This window comes from Sus scrofa, chromosome 1, assembly GCF_054392235.1.
Source record: "Sus scrofa isolate SSC_HxYL_T2T_F1_AM1 chromosome 1, Sscrofa_HxYL_maternal_Yorkshire_Landrace_v2.0, whole genome shotgun sequence".
NCBI classification, from domain to species: domain Eukaryota; kingdom Metazoa; phylum Chordata; class Mammalia; order Artiodactyla; family Suidae; genus Sus; species Sus scrofa.
Genome location: NC_139383.1, coordinates 64,135,863 through 64,158,284, shown reverse-complemented (window position 1 = coordinate 64,158,284; position 22,422 = coordinate 64,135,863). Strand labels below are relative to the sequence as shown.

The following is a 22,422-nucleotide window of genomic DNA, read 5'->3' as shown; positions in this document are numbered from 1 at the left end:
TGAAGTTGGATCCCCTCAAGCAGGACCTAAGTTTCCACCCTGGGAACTGACCCTGAAGGATCCATCCCTGCTCTACATTCCAGCACCTTCTCATAATTGAGGTGGGAGTTTGGGCAGAAGGAGGGCAGTCCAGGAAGATGGTTCCTGTGCTAAAGAGGCCTGGGTTGGCTTCTTCTGTAACCTGCATGCCTCCTCTTGAGACCTGGAAATCTGTGCCCTTCTGGGCCAGTCAAAGCATTTGGAGCAGAGCCTCCTTTGCAGAGCCCCAAATAATTCAGAACTCTCCCAGGTGTTTTAAGGAATTCTTCTTTTATCCCATCTCTATTCAGGGCAATTTCTTAGGGATAGCCTCCCTAAATCTCCTGTAGTTCCCCTTTACCCATTTGAACCACATGAGGCATTTTTCTCAAATAATCAAGTAAACTGGCCACATTTTAGCCAAGACAAGTCAAGTTGCACAGCTTTAGCTTTTGAGCTTTATACACTTTTAAAGTTCTGGCCTTGATGCCAAAAAGTATCCTTCTCAGTGTGAAACTGTATATTTGACTTTGTTTTTTATTATTATTATTATTATTATTATTTTTTGGCCTCACCTTGGCATGTGGAAGTTCCTGGGCCAGGGAGGAAACCCACAACGTAGTACTACAATGATAATGCCAGATGTAATAGCTCAGGGCTGTGTGCAATTTTAGATTGAGTGTCCTCATTATAAGGTAAAAATAGAAATACCCAGATAATATTGTGTCGTTCTGAGGTAAAGTGGAGAAGAAGCCTGTGTGACTTGAGTGCCTTCTGGAATCCTGAGAACAAGATGTTTATGAAGTCCTAAGTATACAAAACTTAGGCTGCACCACAAGAGAACTCCCATATTTGACTTTTATAGTGGAATTTTGGGAAAGATCAGGATCCTCAGAGTGATGAATGATGGCATAGCTAACCAGACTACCACAAAAAAAGGGAAAGGAAAGCTTGAGAATCCAGTTAATAAGCCTAGGCTGCAAAGTGCAAAACCTTATTAGCATTCAGTATTATTCCTTGGAGCAAAGCTCCACATCCCATGTCTTCTGAGTTGCCAGTTTCCCTGCAGCCTCCATGCCCTCTCAAACAAGACACAATTATGCTTAATTTTATATTCACTAGTTGAATTTCCTTAAAACACTTTAAATATCACAGTAGCATTCTCTACCATAAACAGAAATGTTGTTCTGAACAGAATGCTTTAAATGAGTTTGTCACTTTCACAGACAAACTGGAGATCTTTTAGGAAATTTTGTTTCCCGAAGAACTTTTGAAAATACTAGCAAAGATCTTTTGTTAAAGTGAGACAAGTGATAAAGAACCAAATCTTTCTAAAATTACAGATTGTGAATCACCGGAAAAATGAATGGCTTATGCATATCAAATCTGTGCACCAAAACATCATATTGCCAGAGGGCTGTGACTGGAATGTAGAGTGGAAAAAAGATGCAAAACGTCAATGGCGAATATGTAAAAATGATCAGACAGATCGTTTTTGACAGAAAAGCAGCCCTAGTAACTATTTTTACTACTCGAGCAGGCAATATTACCCACCTTAGGTGCTGAAAAAAAAAAAAAAAAAAAAAAAAACCTTGTGTGATGGTTCCGAGTGAAAGAAAAATCAGATTATTTTAAAGGATATTGACATTTACATAAAAAGCCATTTTTGCTTACAAAGGCCATGGCTTCCTTTTTTAAATAATGATGTGGGCTTTTAAAAATGATCTGATTCTTATATCTGAGGGCATGATGATTATAAAATATGAGATAATGAGAGAAGGAAAGTCTATTAAAGGATCTATGGGTAGTTTTTGCTTTTCTTATTTTTTAAAACATTGTATAAGCAAGGGAATTATCTTTTCACATACCCTCTGCCATCCCACTTCATGCTTCCTCTTCAGGAAATGATGGCTGCACCACAGAGCTCTCTCCTGGGTGTTCATTTTACTTGTCCCTGTAGGGGAGAAGGATTTTATGAAGTTAAAAAAAAAAAAGAAGGAAAAAAATTATGTATATGAATTGTATATGAGTTTTAGATGTTGGTCTTCCCTCTTTTTTAAAAGTAGAGTGGTCTTTTATATTTCTGCATTTCCTCTAACATGAAACAGAGAAAATGATCAGTAACAGATTTTTTAATAAATGAATATGCACATTCAGACTAGTGCAGATTTCCATATAGACAGAATCCAGCATGTATCATACCTAGAATTGATATAACCCATTAAAAAATCAACTCAGGAGTTCCCATCGTGGCTCAGCGGTTAACGAATCCGACTAGGAGCCATGAGGTTGTGGGTTCGATCCCTGGCCTCGCTCAGTGGGTTAAGGATCTGGAATTGACTTGAGCTGTGGTGTAGGTCGCAGTCACAGCTTAGATCCCGTGTTACTGTGGCTGAGGTGTAGGCCGGTGGCTATAGCTCTGACTGGACCCCTAGCCTGGGAACTTCCATATGCCCCAGGTGCATCCCTAAAAAGACAAAAAGACCAAAAAAAAAAAAAAAAAAAATCAACTCAGAGATCGCTATTAAAAAAAAAAAAAAGTTTTGAGACAAATGTAAGCTAGGCAAATGTAAGCTAGGAATTTTTTTTTTTTTTTGGTCATGTGTCTTCAGATACACTGCCGCTTAGAGCAATATTGAGGGAACCAGTGTGTGAAAGGCTTTACTACTATGCCGAAGACTTTACGCTTGATGCATTGGCCCTGGGGAGGCACCAAAGGCTTCAGAAGATCAGAGAAACATAAAGAAGACATGGTGAACATAATGTTGTGTCCATGACAGTTGGGGCTGGGAAGCAGAGACACCAGATAGGATTCTACAGTGACTTGTCCAGGTGTTGCAGGAAATAGACCTGGTGTCAGTAGAAATGGAAAAGAGACAGAAATAAGAGGATTTTTGAGAAACTATAAACTCCTTGAGGGCCAGAATTTTGTTTCACATCTCTCTCTCTCTCTCTGCCTGCTCCATCACCTCATTGTAAGGGACACTAAGTATCCAGTAGACATATATTAGGGTAGCACATGAAGACTAAGTACAAAGCAATAATGCTTACAGTGCCTATGATGTTGTTCGGGATGAATATTGTTCTATTTTGAAAAATGATTCTAATATATCAATAAATAGGAAAATTATACCCTTGAGAGAGACTTCCCTGGGGTCAGGGTCAAAATCAAACACTAACTCCATCTTTGCTTATGGTGCCTTTGAACCTTCCCCAGACAGAATTCCTTAATTCGCCCCCTGTGCTCTATGGACCCTCCATTCACTAAGTATATTGTTGCTCTTATTATGTTATATTACGATTAGTCTCTTCCTATTATAACTTCTTGAAAGTAGGGACCTGATCTTGTTTATTTTTTAAAAAATTTAGTACGATATTCATGCAGTAAAATAAACATACAGAATGTATAGCTCGGTTACTCTTTGCTTCTGTGTACACCTGTGTAGTCGCTACCTAGATTAGGATGTAGAATATTTCAATCATCTCAGAAATTTCCCTCCTGCTCCTCAGTCAAAGGTCAAAATGCCTCTGCTTAAGCTCCTAGTAACCACTATTCAGATCCCTACTATATAGATTAGTTTTGCCTGTTCTTGAATTTCATATAAATAGAAACATTCCGTGTGTATTTTCACCCAGTGTAAGATTTTTGAGGTTCATTTGTATCACTGTTTGTATCAACTAGTTGTTTTTTAAATTGTTATTTATTATCCTATTGTATGAATATGTCATTTTGTGTTTCCAATTTTGAGTTATTATGAATAAAGCTGATATTAACATTCTCGTACAGGTCTTTTATTAAAACATGAGTATGTTTATTTCTCTTGGGTATGTATCTAGACATTGGATTGCTGAGAGGTACATATTTTTTTTCCCACTCTATAGCAAGGGGATCAAGTTATCCTTACATGTATACATTATAATTACATTTTTTTCCCACCCTTTGTTCTCTTGCAACATGAGTATCTAGACAAAGTTCTCAATGCTACTCAGCAGGATCTCCTTGTAAATCTATTCTAAGTTGTATCTGATAACCCCAAGCTCCCAATCCCTCCCACTCCCTCCCTCTCGCATCGGGCAACCACAAGTCTCTTCTCCAAGTCCATGATTTTCTTTTCTGTGGAAAGGTTCATTTGTTCTGCATATTAGATTCCAGTTATAAGTGATATCATATGGTATTTGTCTTTCTCTTTCTGGCTCATTTCACTCATTATGAGATTCTCTAGTTCCATCCATGTTGCTGCAAATGGCATTATGTCATTCTTTTTTATGGCTGAGTAGTATTCCATTGTGTATATATACCACTTCTTCCTAATGCAATCCTCTGTTGATGGACATTTGGGTTGTTTCCATGTCCTGGCTATTGTGAATAGTGCTGCGATGAACATGTGGGTGCATGTGTCTTTTTTAAGTAGAGTTTTGTCCGGATATATGCCCAAGAGTGGGATTGTGGGGTCCTATGGCAGTTCTATGTATAGATTTCTAAGGTATCTCCAAACTGTTCTCCATAGTGGCTGTACCAGTTTACATTCCCACCAACAGTGCAGGAGGGTTCCCTTTTCTCCACAGCCCCTCCAGCACTTGTTCTTTGTGGATTTACTAATGATGGCCATTCTGACTGGTGTGAGGTGGTATCTCATGGTAGTTTTGATTTGCATTTCTCTTATAATCAACGATGTTGAGCATTTTTTCATGTGTTTGCTGGCCATCTGTATATCTTCCTTGGAGAAATGTCTATTCAGGTCTTTTGCCCATTTTTCCATTGATTGATTGGCTTTTTTGCTGTTGGGTTGTATAAGTTGTTTGTATATTCTAGAGATTAAGCCCTTGTCAGTTGCATCATTTGAAACTATTTTCTCCCCTTCTGTAAGTTGTCTTTTTGTTTTCTTTTTGGTTTCCTTTGCTGTGCAAAAGCTTTTCAGTTTGATGAGGTCCCATGGGTTTATTTTTGCTCTTATTTCTATTGCTTTGGGAGACTGACCTGAGAAAATATTCATGATGTTGATGTCAGAGAGTGTTTTGCCTATGTTTTCTTCTAGGAGTTTGATGGTGTCCTGTCGTATATTTAAGTCTTTCAGCCATTTAGTGTATTTTTGTGCATGGTGTGAGGGTGTGTTCTAGTTTCATTGCTTTGCATGCAGCTGTCCAGGTTTCCCAGCAATGCTTGCTGAATAGGCTTTCTTTTTCCCATTTTATGTTCTTGCCTCCCTTGTCAAAGATTAATTGACCATAGGTGTCAGGGTTTATTTCCTGGTTCTCTATTCTGTTCCATTGGTCTGTCTGTCTGTTTTGATACCAGTACCACACTGTTTTGATGACTGTGGCTTTGTAGTATTTCTTTTTTTTTTTTTGGTCTTTTGTCTTTTGTTGTTGTTGCTATTTCTTGGGCCGCTCCCATGGCATATGGAGGTTCCCAGGCTAGGGGTCTAATCGGAGCTGTAGCTGCCAGCCTACACCAGAGCCACAGCAACGCGGGATCTGAGCCGAGTCTGCAACCTACACCACAGCTCACGGCAATGCCGGATCCTTAACCCACTGAGCAAGGGCAGGGACCGAACCCGCAACCTCATGGTTCCTAGTCTGATTCGTTAACTGCTGCGCCATGACGGGAACTCCAGTAGTATTTCTTGAAGTCTGGGAGAGTTATGCCTCCTGCTTGGTTTTTGTTTCTCAGGATCACTTTGGCGATTCTGGGTCTTTTGTGGTTCCATATACATGTTTGGATTGTTTGTTCTAGTTCTGTGAAAAATGTCATGGGTAGTTTGATAGGGATTGCATTGAATGTGTAGATTGCTTTGGGTAGTATGGCCATTTTTACAATATTGATTTTCCCAATCCAGGAACATGGAATATCTTTCCATTTCTTTACATCTTCTTTGATTTCTTTGATTAAAATTTTATAGTTCTTGGCATATAGTTCCTTGGTACATATTTTCACTTTAGAAACTACCTAATGCTTTTCCAAAGTGCTTGAAGCATTGTACTCTCCCTACATTAATGAGCCTTGCAATGTATCCAAAACTTTACCTATACTTGGTGTAGTCAGTTGTCTAATCTTAGCCTTTTTGGTGGATATGTAATATGGTATTGATCTGTATTTCTCTGATGAGTAATGATGTCTAACACTTTCATTTGCTTATTAGCCATTTGGATCGCTTTTGTAAAGTGGCTCTTCAATGTTTTACACATTCAAAAAATTGGATTGTTTGTCTTTTCTTATTTAATCATGTTAGCAGTTCTCCTGTGACACAGTGGATTAAGGGTTTGGCATTGTCACTGCAGCAGCTTGGGTCGCTGCTGTGGCTAGAGTTTAATCCCTGGCCCAGGAACTTGCACACACAGCAGGTGTGGACAAAAAAAAAAAAAAAAAAAAATTACTTTTTGTTCCTTGTATTCAGCATGGTGACTGGCAATTAACAAATGTTTTTAAAGGTTTGCTGAATAAGACCATGAGAGTAAATAAAACTGGCTTTATTTACAAATTTTTCTTTGTCACTGGCCACAGGAAATAGGTTGTGGAAGTAATTAGCTTCTATGGTGCATTTAAATTTGTTGGGTTTTGAAAATATCGAGACATAAATTCTAAACACAGCTGGTTACATTTGTGATAGAAGCACTTGTGATTTTATGTTAAATTTTGGTTCATTCATGCATTTAAAGTACTCATCATCATAGTGTCTGGAAGCCCAGAAAAATTTTGGACTAGAATACAAATTGTAATATTACTTTCTGTTCTTCTTTCATCATGTTAATAAGGTAGATTAGATATGATATCCCAAATGCAGGATTTATTCCACTAGTTACATTTTTCATCTGATTTCTAGACTAGAAACATGCTTTCAAATTTCTTGAAGATAAATGAGCTTTAAAAAACACAAAAAATTTAAAGTCCAGATTTATATTTATTTTATATTTTATTAGCATTTTATAATTACAAAAATAAAAGCCACTCATTTTTTTTTCTTTTTTAGCCTATGGAAGTTCCTGGGCCAGGGATCAAATCAGAGCTACAGTAACAACCTACTAGCCATAGCAATGTGAGATCCTTAACCCACTGAGGGAGGCCAGGGATTGAACCTGTGCCGACACAGAGACGACACCAGATCCTTAACACACTGCACAGCAGTGGCAACTTCAAAGCTACTCAATTTTGAATACTTAGCAAATGCGTCAATGTAAAGATAAAAACAGTCTTTAAATTGAAGTATAATTGATTTACAACATTGTACTAGTATCAGGTGTACAACAAAGTGTTCCATTATTCTTTTTCAGATTATATTCCATTATATGTTACTATAATACATTGAGAGTTGTTTCTGTGCCTTGGCTACCTTAAATAGTGCTGCTATGAACATTGGGGTGCATGTATCTTTTTGAATTAGAGTTTTTTTTTTTTTTTTTTTTTTCGGGTATATACCCAGGAGTAGAATTGCTGGATCATATGGTAGCTCTATTTTTAGTTTTTTAAGGAACCTCCATACTGTTCTCCATAGTGGCTGCACTAATTTACATTCATATCAACAGTGTTCTCTAAGAAAAACAAACTTAATTTGACCAAATACAGATTCCTACTCTGAACATCTAGCCTTCTTTCTCTGGTGTTTGTGTGTGCATGCATGTGTGTATGTATCCCTGCATATGTATGTAAATATATGTGATGTATGTAGCTACATGTTTATTTTTGCAGCTCTACTCAACCTTCTCCTATGGTAGATTGGAGGGTTGTTTGTATGTACGTTTGTAAAAAGAAGAAAGTTGGCTGTTTAATGTCTCTGGCATCTTTTGTATAACTCTTTGCTTCATGAAGCAAAGCTGAAAATAGGTATATGTTAATCCTTTCCTACTCTCTGTGCTTCTTTAGGATGGTAACTGTGTCCATTTTTCCTGCCTTCTAGCCCCAATCATTATGCCTTGTGTATGTAGCAGGCATACATCACAGGTTAAATTATCAACAGGACTTTGGAAAGCTGCTGGCTCTATTAAAGTCATCCCCAATGTAAAGAGGATGCCAGATTCTGTGTACTAAGTAAGAGTAGGCTGTTCTATGTGATTCCAAGTTGATGTAAGAAACTCTTGGTTTGTTTACTCCTGAGGTTGTATAGACTTAGGAGCTCAAAGGGTCCCTTAAAAGTCTTCTAATTTACTTCTTCTTTTTAAGGGCTGAATCCTCAGCATATGGAAGTTCCCAGGCTAGGGGTCAAATCGGAGCTGCAGCTGCAGGCCTATGCCACAGCCACAGCAACACCATATCTGGGCCATGTCTGCAACCTACACCACAGTTCGTGGTAATGCTGGAAACCTGACCCACTGCCCTGACCCACTGCATGGGGCCAGGGATCAAACCCCTGTCCTCCTGGATACTAGTCTGGTTTGTTACACTGATCCCAGTGGGAACTCCTGAAATAGCTCAGTTTCAACTTTGAATTTTCCAATCTTAATGCAAATAATTTTATTCCACATTTAGGTGGTAAGAGACAATGGTAGCAGAAAACAGTATGCTGAACTTACAAAGTAAAGAGGTTTTTTTCTCTAAATTTTGGATATACAAAGTTGTAGCCCTGCAAATTAATGTGACATATAGTTTTATTTTATTTTAAAATTTTTTTTCTTTTGTCTTTTGTCTTTTTAGGGCCCCATGCATGGCATATGGAGGTTCCCAGGCCAGGGGTCTAATTGGAGCTGTTGCCACTGGCCTACGCCAGAGCCACAGCAACACCAGGTCCAGGCCGCCTCTGTGACCTACACCACAGCTCATGGCAACACTGGATCCTAATTCACTGAGCAAGGCCAGGGATCGAACCGGCAACCTCATGGTTCCTAGTTGGATTCGTTTCTGCTGCACCACGACGTGAACTCCATTTTTTTTTTTTTTTGACATATAGTTTTAAAATATAAAAATTAAATGTGATTTTATAAAATATCACTTATAGAGAAATAAACCCAAAGGAAATAACAAACATAGTGATCACTGATTAGGTATGTTTTCCCTTAGATCTTTTTTTTTTTTTTTTTTCTCATTAACCATCTTATTTTATTTTATTTATTTATTTATTTTATTTTCCCACTGTACAGCAAGGGGGTCAGGTTATCCTTACATGTATACATTACAATTACAGTTTTTCCCCCACCATTTCTTCTGTTGCAACATGAGTATCTAGACATAGTTCTCAATGCTATTCAGCGGGATCTCCTTGTAAATCTATTCTAGGTTGTGTCTGATAAGCCCAAGCTCCCGATCCCTCCCACTCCCTCCCCCTCCCATCAGGCAACCACAAGTCTATGTTACAAGTCCATGATTTTCTCTCCTTAGATCTTTTTAAAAAATTAAAAAAATTTTTTAGGGCTGCACCCACAGCCCTGTGGGAGTTCCCCAGGTGAGGGATGGAACTTGCATCCTCACAGAGACAATGTCAGGTCCTTAATCCACTGAGCCACAACAGGAACTCCTCCCTTAGACCTTTTAATAAACACTTTATGTGTAATGTGCCTTTAAAGTTACCTTCAAACATTATTTTCTCTTAAAATGAGGTTTATGTTGATCACTCACGGGAACTTTACATGAATTTACTATGTCTTTAAAAACTTCAAAAGGCTTAATTAGCACAAATGAAAATGAACCTTGACCCCAGACGTTCCCTTCAGGTAAAAGATAATGCCAGGTGTATGGAAGGCTGCCTCCTATATCATTATCTCCCCAGAGTTTTCTATTAAGGGGGAGAGGGGATCTACCCAAATCCTTTGATAGGCCAAGATGCTCTGGAAAATGGTGTATAACCTACACTACCACGAATTTTCTGGGTGTTACAGTGTTGAAGCTGTGAAATATTTGTAGCAGCAGTGGTACTGAGCAGCTGCCCCCAGGAATACAAAGCCAGTGCATCATTGCTGACCCTGAACAGGTAAAATAATTCTGCTTTTCTTTTCTCTGCCCATCTCCTTTCATAAGGGTTTCCCTAATAGGAAGAATTAAGCTTCTGAGTATGATCAGAGTGCATGTTATATTTTTGCAATTGATTATGGTTAGTAAATAGGCAAATATTTTGTCAGTACCCAATGTGGCATTGAAATCCTATTATAAATCTAGTTCTTCTTATGTCTGAAATATCAATTTAACTGAGTCTGATAAAACTCAAAACTTGGAAAGCTTAATGGAATTTAAATTCCTTGAGCAGTTCCATATCAAAGTACCTAGTAAGGTTAATGTCATACTATATATTTATTGCACCTTACTTCATACAATATAGGACATTGAAAAACAGTTTGTGTTTTTTGTGAGTAAGAAGGTGAAATCTTTGTGTGGCTTATTCTTTTAAATACATCCCTTTAAAATAAATAAAATAGATACATAGGTAAAACAGACACCGTCTGCTGTTAATCCCTAATGTTCCCTTTCCCACTAGACATCAGGTCTGTTGATCACTGCTCGGGAGACCTTGTTGGCCCCGTGAGTCTTTAAAATTGCCAATTAGCTGCCTTGCCCAGATGCAGCTTGTTACCAGCCACAAAGGAGGGATGTTGTTTAAAAACAGGCAGCTCGTTTCTCCCATGATTGGGCTAAAAACCTGTGAGTAGAGCTACGTGAAACAAAAGGATGGCTTTGAAGTTGTTGAAATCACTCTAAAACTGAGAACTGATGCTGGAAATTTTACTGTATGCTTCAGTACCCCTCCACTGAGGATAAGCACCCTGGAGACTGCAGGTGATGTTTTGCTTCTCTCAGTGCAAACTGCTTTGAGACTCTCTGACATCATTAAGTCAAATTTCAGCCCAGACGTTTTGTTGAGACCTAAACTCTGAATGACACTAGCTTGGTTGATTATGAGGGAAGTGCAATGTCAGGGAACTGCTCATAATGTGATACAAATGTCAAAGGGTTCAACTTGGGCGGATATAAACATATATACATACGTATATGTGTGTGTGTGTATACAAATACAAATATATATGTATGTAATTTATATGTCTATATCTATCAATCTATTATCTATCCATTATCAATCTACCTATCTAGTATGTATCTCAGCTCTCAATATTATATCCTGCAGTAAAGATTTTAATTTTTTCTCCTGCTGACACAGACACGCACACACAGGTTAGTAGTTCCAGGTGTGGGGTAGAATTTTGTGAGAAGCGTGAATATTCTTTTTGTTTGAGGTGTTCTCTCCCACTCCAGCTTCCCACCTCCCATCCTCTATCTTTAAAAAAACTGTTCACCTTTCCACTTGTAATCTTTCAAATTTTAATGTTTTAGTGCTGTGAGTTGAGTTTTAAGTTTTGTGTTGACAAACTGTTGTCAGCTAAAAATAAAACTGGGCCAAATTTATAAAAGATCGATTAAATAAGTTTATTTAAAACAAGTTCTGTATACTTAATTTTGTTGGGATAAGACCTGGCCTCTTGCCTTTAAATAGAATAGTAGAAATAATAATGTAAGTAATAACAACATTAACATTTATTGCAATCTTATTCTGTGGTAGATATTGTATAAAGTAATTTTTTTTGGTCTTTTTTTCTTTTCTAGGGCTGTGCCCACAGCATATGGAGGTTCCCAGGCTGGGGGTCCAATCGGAGCTGTAGCTGCTAGCCTAAGCCAGAGACACAGAAATGCCAGATCTGAGCCACGTCTGTGACCTACCCCACAGCTGAGAGCAACGCGGGGTCCTTAACCCACTGAATGAGACCAGGGATTGAAACCCGCAACCTCGTGGTTTCAAGACAGATTCATTAACCACGGAGCCACGATGGGAACTCCTGTATAAAGTAATTTAAGTGAGTAATCATCTAAGACAAATTCAATGATCCCCATATTTCAAATAAAGAAATCGAGGCCCAGGAAGGTTATGTAACTAACCTAAGGTCACACATGTCAAATGGGACCCAGGTAGGACAGATTTGGACCGAATTTGCCTGACTCAAGGCTGACGTACATGCACAAGGCAGTAACCATCTGTGCAGGGCATCAGGAGAGCACGTGTTCAGATATAAGGAGGGTAAGAAAAGGAGGCATGGGTGGTCAGGAAAGGTTCCATGGAAAAGTGAATGCTCTTGGAAGTGGTAAGTTGGAAATGCGAAGAAGAGGAGCCTGGAAGAGCTCTTGAGGGAAAACTCACACCCTCTGTAAACCTGTACAGACTGTCCCACATTGAGTCTTTAAGTCCTCAGGGTCCCCATGTTTGCCAATATTGTCAGGCCGAGCAAAGTTGTGTCCATTCACTCTGCCTCTGGTTGGCCTTCTGTGTACAGAACCTAGTGGGTTTGGTCTGCATTATAGCACTGACTTACAGCTTGGGGGAAAATATCAGCATTAGATTCAATTAAAGAAACATAATTTTTCAGAAATTATTTCCATAGCATTTTCAAGAAAATTATCTTATTTTGGTTCTATCAAAGTGGGATTTAATTGTGGTGAAGAAATTAAGTCTCAGAAAAGCTTTAAAGAGCAGTATCATACTGTACTTTTAGGTATCTTAAAGGTACTTTTGTATTGTATCCTTTTTCCTTAAAAATGTATCATTAGCATATTCTTATATGATTAAATATTCTTTTTTTTTTTTTGTCTTTTGTCTTTTTGTTGTTGTTGTTGCTATTTCTTGGGCCGCTCCCGCGGCATATGGAGGTTCCCAGGCTAGGGGTTGAATCGGAGCTGTAGCCACCGGCCTACGCCAGAGCCACAGCAACGCAGGATCCGAATCACGTCTGTGGCCTACACCACAGCTCACGGCAACGCCGGATCGTTAACCCACTGAGCAAGGGCAGGGACCGAACCCGCAACCTCATGGTTCCTAGTCGGATTCGTTAACCACTGCGCCACGACGGGAACTCCTAAATATTCTTTTACACCATAATTTTAAATAGTTGCATACATTTCCTCATGTGGGTATGACATAGTTGCCTTAAGCAGTTCTCTGCTTTTAGACATTTAGATTGACAATATTCCTCTATTGCCAATAGTGTGGGAAAATTTTTCCTACATTGTATATATCGTAGATGGGAGTATAATTGACAATATTTATTAAAATTTAAAATATGTATTAAAAATTTTTTATGGCTGTACCCATGGCACATGGAAGTTCCAGGGCCAGGGATTGAATCCATGTGCTGGACCAGCAATCAAACCCATACGTCCACAGTGACCTGAGCTGCTGCAGTCAGATTCTTTTTTTTTTTTTTTAAATCTGTACCTGTGACATATGGATGTTTCTCAGGCAAGGAATCAAATTGGAGCTGCGGCTACTGGCCTACATCACAGCCACAGCAACAGCAATGCTGGATTTGAGCCACATCTGTGACTATTCCACAGCTTGTGGCAGTGTCAGATCCTTAACCCCCTGAATGAGGCCAGGGATTGAACCTCATCCTCAGGGACCCTGGATCCAGTTCTTAACCCACTGAGCCACAATGGGAACGCCATACATTTAGATTCTTAACTCGCTGTACCACAGCGGAAACTCTGAAATATATGTATTTTTTTAGCAAATGACTCTACTTAGAAAAATTTGTCCATTAGAAATATTCACATATATACAACAGAAGCATTGTTGATACTTCCAGAAACATTGGGACTAACTTAAACATTCATGTATTGCAAGTTAGGTGGATCATGATATATCCATACAACGAATTCTCTACAGCCATGAAGAAGATCCAAATGTGCTGTCATGGAAGGCTTTGCAAAATACGTTTTGAGTGAAAAACATCAGATGGTAGAACAGTATTAACCCATTTATTAAATATGTGAGTAGAGGCATATATGTGTAAAACATGTTTGGAGTAATATAAACCATGTTATTAAGAGTGATATTTTGAAAAGTTTGTGGGGTGGGTCCATGTTTATATTGGACAAGAAAATGGAGGCAGCTTTATATTTGATATGTTTCTGATTTACCTTAACTTTAATTTTACTTTTATTTCTAAAACTTTTTAAATTAAAAAAACCCCGAAGTTTTCTCTGGGAAAAAATGAACAAGTGTCACAGTTGGTATGGACCTTCTCTGCTTGACTTCTGACCCCTCAACTTGGCTGGGCCCAGGTTTGAGTTGTGTTTCAGGTAACTTGTGCCTTCCTATTGCACCACTGGCTCTTTGCTCAGTCGAGCTGCCCTTACTCTGGGGTCCCTCCTACCCGGGTACCCTCAACCACCCTCTCTCCCCTACACCTGGAGCCAGCCAGACTCAACTTTCCCCCCCAAATTCTCCCATCTATCCCATAACCTACTTCTGCCCTTCCAATCAAGGAATTACTTGTGAGATTTTTTTTCCCCACCTAATTTTCTGAGAGGTCAGGCTTTTCAGTGTAATGAATTTCACAGCCAGATTCCATGCTGTTCTTCGATCTGGACCCATCTGCACTGCATCTGACAGATGTCTCTCGTATTTCAGTGGTTTATTCCCAGTGCTGATGTGTACTTATTCCCTGTTTTTACATTCCCTTAATTGTTTTGGTCTGGAAGAGAGGGAGGAGAATTGTCTATCTCTTCTCACATTTCCATCTTTACAGGGAACTCACAGAGCTCCCTAGGAGGGTGTATCAGACCTAGGGGAGGGTAGCGCAAGCAAAGGCACCAGATAAGAGAGAACAGGGTACATTGAGGAAACTGCAGGTAATTAGGCATAGCTTAAAGATGTTATAGGAATATAAAATATGTGTCCTTAAGCCATAATTGCACCTTCATCTACTACACGCAGCCAACTCATGCCTGTGGCAGACTTCACTGATTAATTATGGAGGTGATCCCATAATCCTTTCCACAGACTCCACCATCTGTGGGTATTAGTTTATGAGAGGAAACTCATTTTCTGTCTCAGCTGTAAAGCCTTCCCTGGGGCCCCAGTATAGTTGGTCACTATCTTTGTAGTGTGACCTTATTTATAGCAATCATGACAATACCACGCTGACAGTATTCAATGGGTGACCTTCATTCTAATTTATTTAGTAAGCAAATATATTCACTAATCTTCCTATTCATTCCTGGAAGGCAAATGACTGTCTAAGGAGATGAAAATTTCTTGAGAGTCTTGAAAAGAGCATCACTATGTGGTTGAGAAAAAAATTCAGGGCTGAAAATTTCATTTTGATTTAAGAGGGAGAGATAGAGCCACTGTCCTCCACTAACAGATAATTTATCTCTCCATTGTTCCCCACATTTTCCATTGGATAAGTATTTCTTAAGTTTATTGTTCTGTATTTAAGTATTATATTTATTCTTAACATGTATTTGCTGACAAGATCAGCTTTAACCAATGACAGAGAAATTTAAGACATTTAAAATGGATGTTTCAATGTTAATAGTTGGGGATTAAAGATGTTTATTTTATAAAATTATTTTTATCTCTGAAGCAATTAACATGCACTCTACATTCAACAGTCCACTTTTTCTATTGAATGAGTAGACTCTTGGAGATACTTACAGTCTAAAAAACTGCTGAAATTATGGATTGAATTAAATCTGAATCCTTCAGCACTATTTCATATCCTTAGTTCTGTTTTTAATTAGGAGGACTTTTAATGATCATCATTAAAATGTTTACAGTTAAATTTATATTCAATTCTTTGTAATGAAATGCCATAAGCAACATTTGCATTAATAGAACAATATTTTCCTATATTTTTTATGTTTTTAAAATTTATTGTCCAAACCAAGTAAATTCAAAATAAATATTCTCTCACAGTCTTACCCTCCAACATTTCCATCTGTTTTCATTTTTATCTGTTCTAACTTCTTGTCTATGTATAACAGAAAATTTTAAGTTGTACTATAATAGAAAAACAATGTTTATTTTTACTATAACAGGAATTACATTTTACATTTCACAATGCAAATCTTTGTAAATAGCTTCTTTTCTGGTGTCATTTTTCCATACCAAGATTTCTTAGGTTCTTGCCAAACTCCTTTTCAGGTGTGTTCTCTCACTGAATTTGCATGGCATGCGGCCTCATCACTTAGGAAATTACCCCTGCAGTCATTTCATAAAGGAAAAGGCAGGAGAGTCTCACATTTTGAATCTGTTGGCTTTGTAGCATAGCAGATCCATCTTAGCTAAGAAAAAGAGGAAAATGTAATAGGTTTGTACCCAGGAGATGGGCTTGGCTGTAGAACGGGGCTCATGAGGCCAGTGACCCAGGATAACTTGGTAAAGAGGATACTTCTCCCGTCTTTAATGGGTACAAGAAATTGTGGCCACAGGAGGACCCGAAGCCAAGATGTTTGGTTCTCTAAAATACAATGACCTTGAAAGCAGGGCAAGAGTCACTGTTTAATTCAAGATGGCCCTGACTGGAATTCAAGTATCAACCCTTACCAGATGTGTGCCACAGAGCAACTTGTAAACAGCTATTTTAAGACTTATTTATTTATTTATTTAGGGCTGCACCCACAGCACTTAGAGGTTCCCAGGCTAGGGGTCCAATCAGAGCTACAGCTGCTGGCCTACACCACAGCCATAGCAACGCAGGATCCGAGCCTGTCTGTGACCTATACCACAGTTCACAGCAATGCTGGATATCCTTAACCCATTGAGAGAGGCCAGGGATCGAACATACATCCATCCTCATGGATTCTAGTCAGGCTCATTAACCACTGAGCCAAAAGGGAACTCCCTATTTTAAGTTTTAAAATCAAGATGTATCAAAGTATTTTTACGTATTATCTGGACTATAAATTCCCTCATGTATGTCAAAATCCCATTAATTTTTATAAGTTATAGCCTTGTCTAAGATCAGCAAGAGTTTAAAATCTGCTAGATACTAAGAAAGTTTTTATTTTTAAACATTAAAAATTTTTTTTCTTTTTCTCTTTTTTTTTTTTTTACGGCCGTACCTGTGGCCTATGGACATTCCTAGGCTACGGTTGAAATGGAGCTGCAGCTGCCAGCCTATGCCACTGCCATAGCAACACCTGTTCCAAGAGACTTGTTGGGAAGTTGAGAAGAGTTGGTGAAAACTTGTTATGGGAGACATGGCAGTGCAAATAGGAAATGGGATAGAAACTTCTCATCTGTATTCATTCTGACTATTCCAGAGAAGGTGTTTGAGCTTCAAATTATTTGTAGAATATAGTAAAGCCACCCCCCTTTTGTAACCTAGGATGCAAAGGAACTGCTTGGACGTGATACTTCTGTGGACAGGGAGACACCTTCCAGAGTTTGGGTAGAAGCCCTTTCAGGCTGCATTTTAACCTCAAATTTCAGATATGCCTTGGTCTTTTCACACAATGGCACCACCCAGACTCTCTTCTCTAGTTTTCTTTTTCAAGATAAACCTTCTCACCTTGTGTTCTCCAGTGATCATGACTGCATTATTAATGCACATCATTGTTATCACGCTAAGAATCAACACTCAGCTAGAGCTCAGTCCAAGATGAGCTTATTAGGATATTTGGGGTAAACTGAAATTCCAGGCCTCTAAGCAAATTTTAGATCAGAGGTGATTGTGTCAAAGAAAAAAAAAAGAGGCTGGGAACACAGTAGTTGAATGTGAGGAAGAAAAACAGTCCTCCCTAAGATTTTGCCCAGAGCCCATCAGGATTCTGTCTCCTGCTCCATGGTCTTCCTCCTCTCCTCCTCTCACCTCTCCTTCCCCCTCCTCCTCCTTCTCCCACTTGGGTGCAGCTGGGAAGGAGGAGGCTTGCTTTTAATGGAGATTTGGTTTCCCTTTGATTTAGCTATTTAGATTCCATGCGCTTAATCAGAGCTGTCAGAGCCACACTCCATCCTTTCGACTTAGTATCGTTTCGCTTCTCTTTTTTTTGTTTTTTAGGGCAGCACCTGTGGCATATGGCAGTTTCCAGGCCAAGGGTCCATTCGGAGCTACAGCTCCCGACATATGCCACAGACACAGCAACATGGAATCCGAGCTGCATATGTGAACTACACCATGGTTCCCACTAAGTGAGGCCAGGGATCGAAGCTGTATTCTCATGGATACTAGTTGGATTTGTTTCCACTGAGCCATGACAGGAACTCCTCATTTCACTTCTTTATGCACTTTGATAATAGTGAATTAAGTCTTCTCTATTTAAACCACTGTGGTGTTGGCCTGAGCAGTCCTATATTATTTGCTTAAAGCTCAGTTTAGGTAGAAGAAACAAGCTCGAACCTATTTCTGCTGCGTTTTAGGGTTTTTTATTTGTTTGTTTGTTTAGCTTTTATTTTAAAAAAAGTTAGGTGAAAAATGGAACAAATTATTTAAGATTCCAAATTTGAACTCTACTTGATTTAATAAACCAAATGCTTCCATGTGGAATTTAAACAAAAATCATTTAAAATAACCAATTTGATTCTTCTAGTGAAAACAAGAATAATAACAACAGCAAAAATAGAAAGTTCCTCTTTTTTGTAAGAAACGGCTACTCTGCGACTGAAAAACAAACACACAAAAAACAAAACCCAGGCTTTACCAAGAGAGAAGTCAGCAGATACATGGATAAAACCAAGAGGAGAGAGAGATTCATGAGTGCTTGCTGATTCTTGGCATCTGTCTTCTCCTTGGGTTGGGTTCTGTTACTTATAGCTAGAACTGTCTTCACTAATATTAGAAATGATATGAAAAGCTGTAGAGTCTGAAAAATGAAATTCAAGAAATACTTTTTGCTGAAAGGAGTGTATTGGAAACTCAGCTACTGAGAACTGTTTACCTTTCAAGGTCAAACATTGAATGTCCTCATGGGGAGGGAAGAGCTGCTACTACAGCATTTCTCAGGCCAGACCCCGACACCCAGGGGAAGGAAGGTAACCTAAGGGTAGGAAGAAGTCATGGAGTTAACACAGGAAGGCACAGTTCTGATGCCCTTTGTTGTGCTTGGCTCAGGGAGTTGTTCACTTGTGTATGACAGAATACTGGGGCATTTCAGGAAGGGTTTGTGGGACAAGATTCTGATAGGGAGATGCCAAGTGCACTAAATGCACTTCCTAATCCCTTAAGATGCTCAAAAGAAACCAGAAGTAGACAATAGAAAGAGAGAAAAATAAAAAATTGAGAACGACTTGAAAAGACATATTTACTTGGATGAAATACAAAAGTGTAACTCATCTCAAAGTTGCTTCAACTGGTAAAGAGGCATGAAGGTATGTGGACTTTAAGGCACTTGAAAATGGTTTGAGGAAGAAAAAATAATGAATGGATAAAAATAATGTAGAAATGGAGTTCCCACTGTGGCCCAGCAGGTTAAGAACCTGACTAGTATCCATGAGGATGCAGGCTTGATCCCTGGCCTCATTCAGTGGCTTATGGATCTGATGTTGCTGCAATCTGTGGCATAGGCCTCAGCTGCAGCTCCAAGATGTGAATGTTCAGACTTGTTCAATTTAGATACTTTATAAATTTTGTTTCATTTTATCTTTGATGCCCTAGAAATATAAAATGACATGTTTCTCCAGATTTCTCCACCACCAAAGAGTTTGAAGAGACAACCATTCCTGCTTTTGAGGAAAGAGAAAAGTTTTAAGATTTAGGCTCTGGGTGTAATGAGCTTCACAGCTCATTGTGAAAGAACAGAATAGAGTGGAGGGTTTGTAAAAGAAGCAGAATAGCATGGAGTAGCTGAGGCATGAAGGGACTTCCTCAGCTTGAAATGAGATTCTCCTGGGAGGAAGGAGGAGAAGGGGCTCAGAGCATCTGGAGTCTCTAGTTCCAGCAATGACTGCAAGGTGAGCCTATGGAGGGGAGATCCTAAGTACTAGAGCTGCCAGACTCCTGGAAAATCCCATGTCTTACTCAAGCCACGCAAGCAGAGTTTAAAAGACCCTGTCAGGCTTGAATAATGAAGATGCCTGCAGCAGCCATGGCAAAAGAGATATTAGGGGTCTTTCTCCCAACACCTAAGTGCCTTCTGGTTTCTGATGAAGCTCTGAGATGGGTTTAGGGGTCCTAATAAAAACACAAATAGAACTGAACTCCAATAAGATAGGCTCTAAGAATTTGGACTGAGTTCATGAAAATTAGGTAATTTTTCCGTTATGCTTGAAATTGTGGACTGAACTTCTTACTACTACATAGTTTTACACATAGTGGCCCAAACTATCAATGCATTCACTCTTGTTTTCTGTGAAGGTACTTTAGATACACATTTCTCTATGAAGTCTGTATTATCTTCCTTTTGGAACCCAAAACTTTACCCCCATTTTCTCTTATGGAATCTAATAGGAATTCTGAGAGTGAATAAAATTACCCTATATTTACAAGATCCCCAAATACATGGAGTAGTCCCTATCTATCATTTCTTTAATACTTCTTTAAAAGGATTAGGTGTTAACACGTCTGATGAGGGTTTATCTAATAGGGCCAGGCTTCACTGGATTTGGTTATTAATTTTAAGTGTCTCTCCTTCTAAGCAGACTGGATAGAGGGAACTCAAATTTACATTAGCAACTGATCTGTTTTGCATAAATGGAAGCCTGGAATTTAAAAAGTCTTTGGCTGAGGTACTTCCTGCTTGTAAAGTGGTAGCAAAATCCCATTTTTCTATTCTATGTATTCATTCTCAGATGAAAGGCCTAGGGTGTGGAGTAGCAAAGTCATAAATCGCTGAAGCTAATTCAGGGGTCTTTTCTTGAGAGAAATTTCTGTGAAGTAGAAGCAGCAGAGGGCAGATTTGGATTTGATTTGAGCAAGTGTTCTTACCTATGACGTGCTGAAAGATTTGTGAAGCAAATATGAATTGCAAAGTGGAGATCAGCTCTGTCATAGACTGGTGGTTGTGTTTATAAGATGTGTTGGATCAGATGTAGAAGAGGGCAGGAAAGGAAGATACCAAATTAGTTTGAAGTGTTATCTTAATGATAAAAGTGTTGCATACTCAACAGAGGAAAATGAAAATTAAATATAGAGAAGAAAACAAATCCAGAAATACCCATTAAAACATTTTAGTGCATTTATATGTAGTGTTTCTCTCTCTATATATAGATACATATAGAAATGCATACACATATATACATGCATACTGATATTCCATTGGAAATGTGTAGCATAACTTACTTAATCATTCTGTCTTTTAAAGGATGCACATTTATTGCACATAAACCTTAGATATAGTTTATTTCCTCATAAAGATTAGTAGATGTAGAATTACTTGAAGAGACAAAATATATGAACTTTTCTGTGGCTCTTAAATTATATTATGAAATTTTTTTCTAAGAAGGTTGTACCAGTTTATGCAAGAGTGCCCATTTTATTATACCTTGAACAGTATCTTATGAAACTCTTTACAATTCAGAATGCTTAAAAATTCCAGTTATTTGAACTTGCATTTCCTTGATTGTGAGTGTGTGTATACACACACACACACACACTAATATATATTAGTGATCCTTTGCTGTATTTGTGATATACATTATGAATTACACAGTATAAATGTGTTTCTATACTAAGATTATACCATTCTTTGCCTTTGCTGGAATCTATTTAAAATTTTTTTTTATTATACTTGATTTACAATGTTCCATGAATTTCCGATGTACAGCAAAGTGACCCAGTTATGTATATATACACACACACACACACATATATATATACACACACACACACACATTCTTTTTTTTTACATTATCCTCCATCATGGTCCATCAGAATTGATCAGATATAGTTCCCTGGGCTACACAGCAGAATCTCACTGCTTATCCATACCAAATGTGGAATATATTTTTATTTCATGTATCTATCCTCTGAAGTTCTTATCAATTCTTCAGGGGCCAGGTCAAATCTTTCATCTGCCTCAAAGCCTTCCACTATCCCTGAAATGAAACAACACTTCTCCCTTTCCACAATACCATCATATTTGGTTTCCTTACTCTATGTCACTTATTTTCAACTGCTTCAGAAGAAACCTTCCTTCCTTGGAAATAATGATTCTTTTTTATCCACATTGATATCCCTTTCAGTACTCACACAATCCTTTGCACAAAAAATTTTCAAATATATGCTTGCTGTGTTAAATGAAGCAATATCAAAGCCATTATAGCCTAACTTTCAAGGAGAGTAGATTCTTATCATCTTACAATTACAACTGCAGTAGACTTGACAAAATCAGCTATAATCTGGTTGAATTAAAAAAAAAAAACTCACCATGAATTTTTCTCTCATAATCCAAAAACAGGCTGTGGGATTTGTAATTCTGTAGTAGTTTGGTTGAAGTAAGTCACTCATATGGGCTTCTTCTAAACTATAACCTTGAGCCCATATAATTAAATTTCACTGGGAAAATATATCATAAAAACTACTCCAAGTAACACAGTTATAAAAATGAGAAATAGAAGTTAGGCTGGCCCACTTAATCACAACTTCTAATGGCATTAGAAATAGAAAAACAATAACCAAAACAATAAAACATACAAGAATTAAATTAACACACCTGAGTCAAAATTGCCAGGAGGGACTGTGAGTGGTAGAATTTTTGTTTTATTCATACCTAGGGCC

General features: G+C 38.3%; 1 protein-coding gene across 1 annotated transcript in view; it reads left to right on the top strand.

Annotated features, from left to right (window-relative positions):
• The window catches only part of NDUFAF4 (NADH:ubiquinone oxidoreductase complex assembly factor 4), a 57,060-nt gene that overhangs the window by 22,975 nt on the left and 11,663 nt on the right, over nt 1–22,422 (top strand). The window contains exon 3 of the transcript XR_014806206.1: nt 9,823–9,914. The gene's annotated coding sequence lies outside the window, so the exon portion shown is untranslated. The remainder of the gene's footprint in view (nt 1–9,822; nt 9,915–22,422) is intronic.